The sequence below is a fragment of the Larus michahellis genome, chromosome 4 (assembly GCF_964199755.1).
Source record: "Larus michahellis chromosome 4, bLarMic1.1, whole genome shotgun sequence".
In the NCBI taxonomy this organism is placed as follows: domain Eukaryota; kingdom Metazoa; phylum Chordata; class Aves; order Charadriiformes; family Laridae; genus Larus; species Larus michahellis.
The window spans coordinates 86,448,062-86,460,936 of NC_133899.1; the positions used below are offsets into that span (position 1 = coordinate 86,448,062).

Consider the following 12,875-nt stretch of genomic DNA (forward strand, 5'->3'; position numbering starts at 1 on the left):
ACCGAGCAAGTCTCAGTGTAGACTTATGTCCCCAAAGGCACCTGTGCAAGGTTTTATTGGTGCAGTTGTACTGGTGTTATTCATAGGGGACACATACTTTAGTATAGCCTGTTGCTTTAGTGAGGCCCTGCTGCAAGAGTACCTTTACTTACTAAGCTTGCTGTTCCTAACGCATCCATTCTACCACACTTCCTCGGTTACGCTCATGGAACAGTGAGTGCTGAAATGCTTGTGACAAGGAATGTCAGAAACTGACTCTTATGTTTGACTATATCAAGTGTGTTGCAGAATATAAAGTCTTGGTATTAAAATGGTCGGTGCAGCTAGGTGTATACGCACACCAAAAAGAAACGTATCTGTGAGCTTAGATTTTCTTTCCAGGCCTCTTCTGTTACAGGAGTTAGACTCTACCCACAATTCTGTAACTGTATTCTACAGTTCTACAGCATTCTGCTCCATGACTTACTGTTCATCATCAACTGTAGCTATGGGAATTGCCATGGTTCCTTGAAATCCTTATAGAAATGAGACAGTTATCCCATTAAATCTTAACTGAAATCAAGTTTATTTATATACTTTCTATTGTTACATTAGAGAATGATTTTACTTTTTTTTTTTACTTTGAGACATGTTACATTGCCCAGTAGTTTTATAGCATGGGAGACAGTTACATTGTGCAGTAGTTCTATAGCCTTGTGACAAATCAGTGACCTAAAAACATGCTGTGTGTTCCCTTATTTCCTGCATCGTTATGTATTTGGAGAGAAAATGGTGCATTTGTCTGCAACTGATAGGTTTTTTAGTAGGTACCATCAAATACTGCAAATAATTGGAGTCTAAACATAGCGGTTTTTAACTTCCAAAAACCAATGAAAAACCATTACGTATTGTATTAGACTGTATTATTTTAAAATGTTCAAGGAATCAGATTTTGGATGTTTTATCCTCTGCCTTTGTCATTTTGAAATGGAAAACAGGAAAGCCTCTGATAAATTATGGGAGATAATCCAAGTGTCGTCCACCCCGCCTCAAAACACACCGTATAACATGTTCCAACATAAGACCACTTTGTTGATGTACTTTAGTGTCAAAACCAAACCAATACTATTACTTATTATGCTGGAACAAACCAATTTACAAGTCAGTCAATCTACAGTGAATCAAGAGTGTTGTACAGTAGTTTATAAGTTACAGCAGCAGTTTTCTTTATAGCTTTTATTGACTCCAGTAACATACTAAAAAGAGGACATCTCAGGTAATGAATATGAGTTAATACCAGCAGCTTTACTGACAAAAGAAAGCTATTACCAAACTGAAAAGATGTAACTATCCTAAAGACGACCTAGGAAAAGTTTCTTAGTTTTGACAGTAATTATAAGCTTGTATTTTTCACATGAGAAATTTTCCTCTTATGCCTTTATTGAAAGCTGTAGACCAAGAAAGATGGTGACACCATGGAACATGCAGTTAAAATTTCTTTATGGAGGGAGGAGGGAATGACATTGTATACTTCATTGAGACTTCTTGTTTCTCTAGGTTTTTTAGTGTCATTCCAGTGCCAACATTGTAGCTGAGGGGAAGAGGAAGGTCCTGGTCATTAGGGCCTCTCAGTGAGTCACCACATGCTGTCAAAGCACTGAGGTAAGGTCCTATGTGTGTATCTAACCCCTGGTTCCCTGGATCAGCTGGAGTTGCTTTAGGCCCAGGGTGCAGGCTCAGTAGTGAGTTGCTTTGAGATTCCAGGGTTCCAGAGTCTGTTTTTTTCACTATGTCTGAACAACTTCTAAAATATCCTCAAATGGCTTGTTAAGGCAGCTCATACCATGAGCCGAGTTTACTTATTCATGTCTTGATATTCTTCTTTTTTCATTACCAACTTCCAGTGCTCTTTTTTAGTTTTTTCCCCTGGGTAAGTTGCATACTAGTTTCACAATAATGACCTGCTGTCATTTTAGCTGTAATGGTTTTCTCCTGTCTGTCTTGGAGGCAGTCACAGCATGTAAGTCTGATGGTTGATTTCTGATAAAATTCTGCTTTTCCCCAATAATATTTCTGATATAGCATTCCTTGTTTTCTAAGAAATCTTTGTCACTATCATATCTCAGAGGTTTTGTTTCTTGTGTCATAATGTGAATTTACTATACCCTATAAACACAATTACTGTGGAAAAAAAATATTCACCATTTAAGTAAATTTATATTTGCAGAGTCCACAGTTTTTCCTGAACTTTAATAGTTAGTAAATTGTTTAGAACATTCTGTGATTCTGCGGATTTTCTTCAGTTTCTTACTTTGGAACAGCTTTGTGCCATTCTCAGACAATTGAATTGCTTTGCTCCTTCTTGTTTATTCATGCTTTGATTGTTAGTACCAATTTTTTATTGTCAGTATACTGTGTTAATGTTTTACTTCTGTAGGATCGTCAGTGTTTCTGTGCGACTGAGGATAGAATATGCTCTTCTCCTAGTCATCAGCAAGATATTTAATGTATTTTTTTTGGTGGTAGGGACTTCTTTTAAATTCACTGAGATGTTTTGTAATTACTGAGACATCGAACCTCCTCCAAATCTGGTTATGTTTGGAAGTGTACGTGCTTTTGCATAGTTGATAAAAACATGCTCAGTGGTGACTGAAATCCTAAGGAAATGATGATTTCATGATGTCATGGGTTTAATTCTGCTTCTGAAATTTGCTTCATGCAGCCCTGAAGTATAAAGAATGGTTCTGATATCAGGAGTAATACCATTGCATCAAGACTCCAGCTTCTCATTTTTTAGCGTGAACAAAATTCTCTTTATCTGCTTGTCTGGCTGGTATCTACTCAGCTATACATCATTGGAGGTTTTCCATTGTAACACAATTGCTAGTTGCTTTGAACAAATCTCCTGGTACTTTCCCAGTTTTTATTTTCAAAGGAGCAGGTGCCTTTTTCTCTTATGCAGTTAATATCTGATTCTTATCTTAAGTTCTCATGTATGGCATTTTGAATAGTTCTGATGAGGCAAATCTTTTGCTAATCTTTTATTTGTTACTTAATCACATCTTTACTGTTTGGGCAGAACTGCCATGTTGTTAGAGTGCCACTGTAGAATCAGATCTTTGTTGAACATTCACTCTCAAATTATACTTCAGAACTTTTTTTTATGGGTATTGGTTCAGGGTGTTTGTTTCTCCAAGACCTCTGAAGAGCAGACTTAAGAAAGGGCCATAAATCACCTTAAGAGTTTGGTAAGCAAGATACTCTTCCCATTCCCAACACTTACATCCTCTTTTATATGTACATGGTAAACTGAATACCTGAATACCAAAGTTCACACGTTGTATGCAGATAATAGAGGGTCTTGTCCGTACTGCAGAGCAAGAATGTTCTCCGGTGTGCTTGGTATAGTCTCGGATTGTCCAAACTGAGGGACCTGCTGGAATGTGTGACAGCTCTAACCGTGTCTGGGTTTGTTTGAAAGAGAAGGATGGGATGGTGGCCACTGATGTAGTCAGGATCTGGAAGCTGGGAAGTGCTTGCAGAGCCCACGGTTGTGCTTAAAGAAATGTGGGTAGGATTGAGTTACATACATTAATTTTAGTTACAAAATATTCATATTTTGTAGTGACACTGTGAAGTATGCTAATGAAAAGACTTCTCAGGCTTATGAAGGGGGGAGTTAAAAGGCTGATTTTTCAGACATTGGAAAGGAATGTTTTTTCATTCATTGGAAACGAAAGTTTTTTCCATGAATTCTTCACGGAAAGAGTGGTTAGACACTGGAATAGGCTGCCCAGGGAGGTGGTGGAGTCACCATCCCTGGATGTGTTTAAGAGTCATTTAGATGTGGTGTTAAGGGATATGGTGTAAGGGAGAACTTTGTAGAGTGGAGGTGATGGTTGGACTCGATGATCCCAAGGGTCTTTTCCAACCTAAATGATTCTGTGATTCTATGAATATTCTCCTTTCTGTACATGCTTTATTTTGTTTTGTTTTCCTGTCTTTATTATCCTCCAGCTATAGGAGACAAACATTTGGGCCATTTGTCACCTTGAATTCATGTCATTTTGCCTTATTTATGCACTTTAATAGACTGTGACTGAAATGTTATTTTCCTTTTGTGTAATTTCCTTTTCTTTTGTGTAATCTCTACATTTATGGTGTTTTATATTGCTTTCTTTTCCTTTATTTTGAAGTTTACATATATTATGTCCATACAGCCTCTTTACGGTTGTTTTTAATCTGAATCTTCTCAAAATGCAGAGAGACTTGAAAGACCCCACTGTGCAGGCTCATCGTTTCTCAGATTAGTGGCTCCTCAAGTAAGGGACATGCAATGGAATTACAGTTTTCTGTCTCAGGAGAATATCTTCTCATAAATTCATGTTTTTTATATTTATCAGATGTCTCTGAATGTGTTTTTTCTTTTAGTAGCCACAAACTCTTAGGAGTGGTATAATGCAGTGAAGTACACAAAAGCGTCTGCTTTGTTCTGTGTTTGTTCCCATGAGGTAACTCGTACTCAACACAGTGCTACATTCTTTTGGTGGCTCTTTGCTGAAGGAGGGGAAGCTAATTTTCTGAAGTGAAATATGGTCACTGTGTACTGTGCTTGGATCAGGGTGAGTATTCTGGAGTTAGGTCAGACTTGTATTTAACGGTTTGTTTTCAGTGTGGTTTTGTGTCTTAGCACTGATTTAGTATTTTTGTCTTTAATAGTGGAAACCGTCAGAAAATAATGGCAAACATAAAAAAGTAGAAGAAAGATTTTGCGTTTGCATGGGAATAGATTATTTATGCCACCAACTAGGATGGTTATTAATTATTTTTATGTTTCTTTACTCTCCAGATAGCACCATGACTAATAGAAAAGAGGTAATGTGCTATGTTATAGTCATTTGCATAGAAAAACTGTATATACTATCCAATCCTTTTCAGGCTCTTGTCTCCCCAAGCACCAAGTGGTGTCTGAAATATCTTTTTTTAAGCAGAAGCCCAAGTAGGCTGATGCCTGTACAGGGCAACCCTGTGGGAAAACTTTCTGGGCTTTGCAAAATGTTTAGCTCAGAGAAGCTAAAGCAGATGTTAGAGCAGAAAGAATTTATGCCAGAATTTAGTAAGATGAACAGAAGGGGAAAAGATAATGTAAGAAAACATGAGAGACTAGCTGGTCTGGGACAGAATAAATGGAGGAACATTGAGGACTGACCGAGAACCTAAGTTTGATATGAACTGAGAATGCAAGATAGTAAGACTCAAGGACTGGGGAAGAAAGGGTGGAAACAGAAAGATGTAAACAGCAAAAAAGGTAGAAGCAAAATAAATGGTGGTAACAGAAGAGACCAGACCTCTGAAGTTAGTGCAAATTTTTCCCCTCTAGTTAATTTCACTTGATAAAGTCATAATGTATAAGAAATCTGGCCTTGGTCCTTCTGGCAGTCAAGGTATACTGGTTTCATAAAACAGGGAAAATAGCAGGAAAGTAATATGTTTTCACCTTAGGAAGCGAGTATGAGAAAACTCAGTACAGTGATTGCTTTCCCTTTAGTTTACGAAGTAGTCGTCATTTGTTGAGTAGGTGGTACAGAATACTCTTCTGATCACCAACTGTGCACTTTTTTCTGTGTTTTTGTGCCGTTTTATGAATACTGAGAGCCCAGAATATAGGCATGTAAGAATTAAAACATTAGATAAGACCAGTGGTTGTATCAAACTCTACAAAGACTCTTGTTAGTCAAAACAACCGCTTCAAGAAAACACAAGGCAGCAAGTGGAAAACAGTTTGGAGATAACTAGCTGTGGATTTGAGAATAATAATAATGCATGCTCGGAACTGGGGGAAGAAAAGATAAATCACGCTGTTGTTGTATTAGAGAAAACAGAGGCTGAGGCTGTGTGGCCTTTATTGATCTTTTCACAGGACTTTATGAAATTTGCAAACAGAATTGTACAATACCTTATTCATATTGAAATGATACATAATCATAAGCTAAGAAATTAAATTTCAAGTGTCTTGATCCACACAATTTTTACCCCAAACATTTTGGCTATGAACAAACTGGGGTGAGAAAACTCAAGAAGAAGGTACGTGCTGCTAAAACACGGCAATTCAAACAGAAGCGAAAATTTTCTGACTGTTCTCTGAGTGTTCATTGTACTAACAGTCTACACCTCAAATGGTTTCAAAATGTTGTGCAAATCATGCTTTTAGTTAAGTCTCCCCACAAGGATCTGTTTGCCCTTGAGTAGAACGCTTTTGTAGCTTTTTGTAGCAGTGAAAAGCAATTGTTGGCAGCAGTTTGTATAGAAGAATGATTTCTCTTTGTGCAGGAATCTTTGATAGCACTGAATTATGGTTCAATATGCCAAGCTTTACTTTATTCCCTCTCTTATGGTCTTCAGAAATGTCACTAAAGTTCACAAATGGAGAGGGCCAAGAATACAAGAGAAGCCAGCTCAAATGCTCTTGAGATGCGTTATACAAGACCCATTACAGGGATGAAAGTGACGGAAGCAGTGACTTGATTTTTTTCTTGCAGGCCTTAATGAACAAATCAGAGGTGCGTCAGCAGTCACGTGTTGATACTCCATCAGTGTGTTACTTTGTGGTCTCCCAGAGCAACATGCTTAGTCTTGGCTATAAGCTGATAAATCACCGCAGTTACCTCTTTGCTGTGCACTTCTGGCAAATCTTTTCCCATTCAGTTCTTGCTGGTGATGCTCTAAAAGTCCATGTGTGTCACATTGCAAAATCAAGGCATCAGCAGTTACATATATAGTAGATTTCTGATTTGAAGTTGAATGTTTCATTTTATACCAGGTGATGCTAGATTTTAAACTGGGTATGTTTAAAACTTGTGAAACGGTATTCGGCATTATCAGAAAATTCTGACTATCATTGCATTTTAGATATAGTGATAAATTAATTGGGACTACTTAAATCTTTATGAAATAAGTTTATTTCAGTGTTCTGTAGTAAAAAAAGAAAAACAGAAATCATGGCGTTGAAGGGGGGCATAAAAAAGAAGGATCAGGTTAAAATTGTAATTTAAAAGTCCATTACATATATGCAGCAATCAAAGCAGATAGGGGTGGATATTTATTCAATAGACAAATTAATTTATTTCTAAATTCTGAGGAAACCAAGAAAAGCCTAAAGAGGGTTATTAGAGTGAATCTGCAATCAAATATTCAGTTCAAATTACTAAAATGGGTGGGTGGGGTTTTCAAATACCAGGAACCAGACAATTTGGATTGGCCTGCAGTACTTACATGAGATTTACCACTTTTACCCTACTAATTATGTGTTGCCATACCCATATAATTATATTTTCCATTATGTTCCCAGTCACTCATTTGAACATCAATTGCAGGAGAGAGATAATATCATATAATTTATGTTGTTAAAGGGAAAGAAATGTCAGCACATCATCTTGTTTTGCTAGAATGTAATAATTTGGGCCCAGTACTCCTACTTTCTTCTGTTGCAGTTATTTACAATTACTGAAAAAAGGTTTCAAGGAGGATAAAAGCCACTGCCTGCTATCTGAAGGGTTAAGCTTGGTGGCCACTGAAAAAAAAGGACTCGACGAGTATTAGGAGTGAATGAATAGGCGGTTTGAATTTGCTAGTGATTTTTTTATTGTCTTTCACAGATATAAATAGGCTCATAGAGTCAAAGATGATAAATTCAGAAGGGATCTTTAAGGTCATTCAATTTTATTTCCTATATTTATTAAAACATAAAAAAAAATAATTCCTGATCAAACACAAAACTTCTTGTTGAGCTGGAACATGTGTTTTATAAACATGAATGAGATTATACTGTACCTGGCTGTATTTTAGCTAGCTGTAGACTTTGCTTGCTCATATATAGAACACGTTTTATTTTCTGTCGCTTTGTTACTTTTGAAGAAGTTGCATATTCTTCGGTGTAATCAAAATTAGGTTTACTTACAACTTTCTTTAGAGACAATGAAATTTTAGCATAGATTTCATCTGTATCTTTAAAGCCTCTGTAAAATAAGTGGATTTATTCATTTGTGTTGATCATATGTATTAAACTAGAGTGAGTAACCATTACTCCTCTTTGTTCCCGATTCTGTTCTTAGTGCGAATTTATGTTGTATTCCAAGTGTGTTGTCAGAGTTCTTTCTGAGTTGCTAACTGGATGATCCATGCTGAGACAGCACAGACAACAGTTTCTTTGCAAGAAAGGCTCTTGTATGCACAGTAGTTAAATTAAGGGATGTTATTGTCCTGTCTTTCCTGGGGCAACAGACTTGACCCTTCGATGCATAATTTATGGAACAGTATCGGTTTCTTTCTCTATTGGTGGCGATATCAAATGTATGATGAAGCAGAAAGGAAAAAAAATGGTTTGTGAATGAAAAGTTTTCTGCGTGACAGGCAGCATGGATAACTTCAAAGGGAATAAGTAATATCAGCCCATTTACATTTCATCTTTAGAGGTACTTTTAATCACAACATTGTATCATTGTGAAAATCATCCTTTCTATTCTTTTAAGTATAACAGTATTCTGAGCAGTAATATTTGTAGTAGTAGTGTAATGGAGACAAAACAAAAATCCCAGTCAAGAGTCTACATCTAAAATATAAATTTTTTTCTGGTTGCCATGGCCCAATTTTAAAACTTAAGAATCAAGCTATAGTGTCACAAGTGGTAATTTACAGCATGTAAAACATTGAAGATTCAAGCTCAGCCTTCTGTTGGATATAACTCTCTGGCACAGACAGTGAAAGTGTGTTTTTTGTCAGACATAAAAAGATATGGAGTAAATAGCAGACTGATGCCAGACCTTATAAGTAGAAATACATGATTTGTACTTTTTTCCACGTGAACAGCACTTTGATAATGATGCTAGCCCTAAATCCTAACCCACAGTTCATTTTTTTGATCATTGGCACCTTTCATTGGTTCTTTACAATGCAAATAAAATTAAATTTAGATTAAATCTAAAGAGGCATTTATGACTTTCTGTGCTATCAAACACACACACACACAAATCCAAACTTTTTAGAGATACGTTTTCTTTAGTTTAAGCATCTTGTGATTCATCAATTTTTAATGTTAATTTCAGTTTCTGTATCAATTTTATTAAGGACTGCTTAAGCCACTGCAGCCAAGGGCAGAATTCCAGTAGTCAAATGTAATTTGAAAAGTTTTTCAAACTTAGTTATTCTAGATTTATAGCAACATAAATGTGATGTGAATATGGTCATGAGAATTTAAGCTTGGTCCTTTGCAAAATAATTCAGATCTTCTCGTGAGACATCTAATGCATAAAATCTAATAATTTATTATGAATTTACAGAAAACATACCATATTTTATTTGAAGTGTGACAAGTGACCCTTACAGTCGCAAAGAAGAAATATTCTGAGCAGTTTTCTTCTTTAGTCCTATGTTTATTCCTCAGAAAGCAAGACCCATTGCATTTGTCCAGCCTTTTGTATCAACTTTCATTTCATCATTTTCCACTACAGTTGGGAAGAAAGATGTTAACGCACATAGTTTTCTTGGAAGCATAGCATGAGATAAGGGCTAGACTGGCGTGAGCGACTCAGGCTGGTTGCTACGTTACTACCCAAAATGGCCTCAGACCATTCTTTCCGCCCTACACACTAATTGTAGTCTTCCTGGTGGGGAATATAGTGCTGCTGTATTTAGATGTAGTTTGTCCTTTTCACAAAATTCTAATTCTTCGTAACTGATATCCCCTTAACGCCCTTCTCAGTGTTTTTTAATCCAACAAATATCTTCTGAGCAGTGAGGTCGTATTGTATGTTGCAGCTCGCGGAAATTCTGCAATCTCTTTGTTAAGATTCCCTGACCTCTGTTCAGTTCAGAAAGTCTTCAGAACTATTACTTTTTCACACTGTTGGCTTCTGTGTTATTTTTTTTTTTAACCTCAGTATTTTTTTGGTACTTGGAGAAAGCCACACTCTAAAAGTTCAACCTTTCTGTTAGAATCACCATTTCAATTGCTACGATGATAGCTTGAACTGGAAATGATGATCTGCCCCCAGTGAAGTTACTGGATCTTCTGTAACAACTGAGCAATGTAATTACACTAGTGGATGCTGCTTTTTTTTTTTTTTAAGTTTTCTTGCTGATGATTGTACAAGCCTATCTGCTGCCCTGGGAAGCATAAAAATAAAAGCATTCCCATTAGAGTAACAGGCAGGAGGGCTGGTAATCAACCAAGTGCCTTGTTAAAGAGATAACTGAAAACTCTTCCTCAGCTAAGGCTTGATCCAGAGACCATTGAAGTCAGCAGGTGGCTTTGAATTACATCTGGCCTGCAGTGCTTCAGATGAAACAATAAAGCAGACGCTGCCATGGGTATTTGTTTTAATAGATTCTCCTATCACTTGATCTCTGGGAAAGAGGTAGATTACATTAGTTAGGTTTTTTTAGTGCTTTTTTTGTTGGGGGATATGAGACTTTCATGACACTGGGAGTTTAGTGCACACTGTACTGCTGATTCCATGACTCTACGTACCATTGAGCAGGACAATGTCTAAACAAGTGACAGCTCCGATCCAAATCTATTTTATCTGGAAATAGTGCAGGAAGAATTAGAGACCTGGAATAGTTCTAGCTGCCTAGATTATCTTGCTCAGTCTATGAGATATTATAGTTCATAGGATCTTTCTCCTGCTGTGGAATTATCTCTCAGCCTCTGCATGCATCCTTCAAGACTGCTTTCTGGCAAAGCCTCTGAGAAGATACTGTCTTAATCTTGGTGTGGTACTGGCTTATCTGGAATAGGCCCCTGAAATCTCATAATGCCATGTTGCTAATGCAGAGGTAGTATGCATCATCTGCACTGAGCATAATTTAAGAGGAATTTATTTGACTCTCAGGAGAACATCAAATTGCGCTGCATTTCTTGAGCTAGCTGGATACTTTTATTAACTGCACAGAGAGGCTGAGTTGCTATTTCAGTGCTACGCTAATTTTCACTATACTTAAATGTCAGCCTGCACCCCTCATGGGCCAGTCAGCTTGAGTGAAAAACATTGCTTCAGCTAGAGAATTGTAGGAACTGAGTGAGTATCAGTGCTCAGAATGTAATTGAACTGATTCTGCAGTGACAACAAGCCTATAGCATCCTATAGATTGCTCATGTGCAGTTTTTTCTGTATAAAATATCATCTATGAAGTGACTACTCTGTGTTTTCTAAAAGGAAAAAATGTAGTTTTTACTGTTCTGTGTTTTCATTTCCTTTATATGTTTTCTCATGTTACTTTCAAGAGTAGGGATTGGGATGTCAGCTTTCTGCATGCTGGCTATTTACAGATGATTTGATAAATACCGAATCTTTCCTGAAAATAAGCGGTCAAGAGAGTGAGTGTGTGCCAGTGCCTCGTATCGCTCCACCTGGGTGTAGTGTAATGCCATCTTGTGGAGTTGTTGTTATATTACTGTAGATTAAAACGAGTAACAAATTTTGTGTGTTTGGTGAGTGCTTTCCCTTTAGCCTAGAGGGAGACCTGCACATTTGCCTTGTCATAAGAGATAGACTAAACCACCAAGCTCTAAAGCATTATCAAGAGGAGTAAATAATTCATGGCTTTAAAATAACATAAAGGTTCTTATAGACAGGTTGTCAAGGAGACAATTTAATATTCTTGATCAACATGTTAGTGTCTATTTTCATACACCACAATATTCTTCTTATTGGCATCATAGCAAAGGAGAATTTTAAGGGAAGATACAAAGGAGAACCAGAAAGTGCCTTTTGGATATGTCAACTCTTAACTTGACAGAAAGTATAGAGGTGCTTGTCTGGAAAATTAACAGCTAGATGATGGAAGCTGTCACTATAGCTTGATTGGAGGCCTCTAAATACTTGATGAGAGATGATGGGTAGGAAGGATCAATCATAAAGAGTCTGAAAGTGATGGCAAATAGCTTATGGTTAATGCAATAGAGAAGGGACAGTCATTAGAAGGTTGCAAAGAGCAAAAATATAGTTAGATTGGCAAGCAAGGCAGCAGCATTCTTCATCAATCTATTATCTATAAAAAGTCCAGAAGATTATTACTTTTCCATGCCTTTTACTATTTGATGTTAACATAATCACTGACAAATAAACATTCTTTATCTTCATTTTTTCCTTCTGTCAAATGTGTCACTGTGGCACAGTGTCACTTGGGGTAAGGCATGTTCTTGGGAAGTTCTGCAGCTAAAACATACACAATGATACACTTATGTGACATAAATGTATGCAGAAGGTATTTATAGTATAGATCAAACAGCAATGCTTACTTCTCCACGGACTTTCTGTTGCATTCTTAGTACACAATAACTGCATCACTCACTTCAGTGAAAGTAGGTAAACAGGTAAATATTGTTTCTATGAATATGAAATGCCCTCTCAGCTGAGGTGGTATGGTGTGCCTGGTATCTCTATTGTTCTGTGTATGCTTCTCTGCCCTTATTTGATGGTATCTTTATGTGGAAATTATCATACATGGGGAACTTCCTATTTATACCCATACTTAGTGGTGCCCAAAAGATTCTTTGTAAGATTCAACATTCTTCAGCGGAAAAAGAATTATGCTACTTAATTTCGGTGATCCATCACAATGGCTAAGACTGATAGGATTTCAAATATTGAGTCTTTACCACTTCCCTTGGAAATATTCTGAAACAGTCTGTGGGGTAAAATCACCAGATAAATCAGTCTAGTTTGCTTGTTAGCATTCTGTGAGCTGAGAAAGAGGTTTTTCAGTTATTAATATCCTAGCTATTCATACTGTTTGAGACACTTCTATAAGGTTATTTTCTGAATACTGTAAGGGTTGATTCAGAGAGCAGTAGGACTCCTAAAAAAGACCTGTGGGAATTAAAAGGAAAATTCCCT

At 36.9% G+C, this 12,875-nt stretch overlaps 1 long non-coding RNA gene across 2 annotated transcripts in view; it reads left to right on the top strand.

Annotated features, from left to right (window-relative positions):
* Window positions 1-12,875, top strand: part of LOC141742846 (uncharacterized) — a 69,050-nt gene that overhangs the window by 6,447 nt on the left and 49,728 nt on the right. For both annotated transcript variants that reach the window (XR_012586896.1, XR_012586895.1), the window contains exon 3: window positions 1,537-1,641. This is a non-coding gene — a long non-coding RNA (uncharacterized LOC141742846). The remainder of the gene's footprint in view (window positions 1-1,536; window positions 1,642-12,875) is intronic.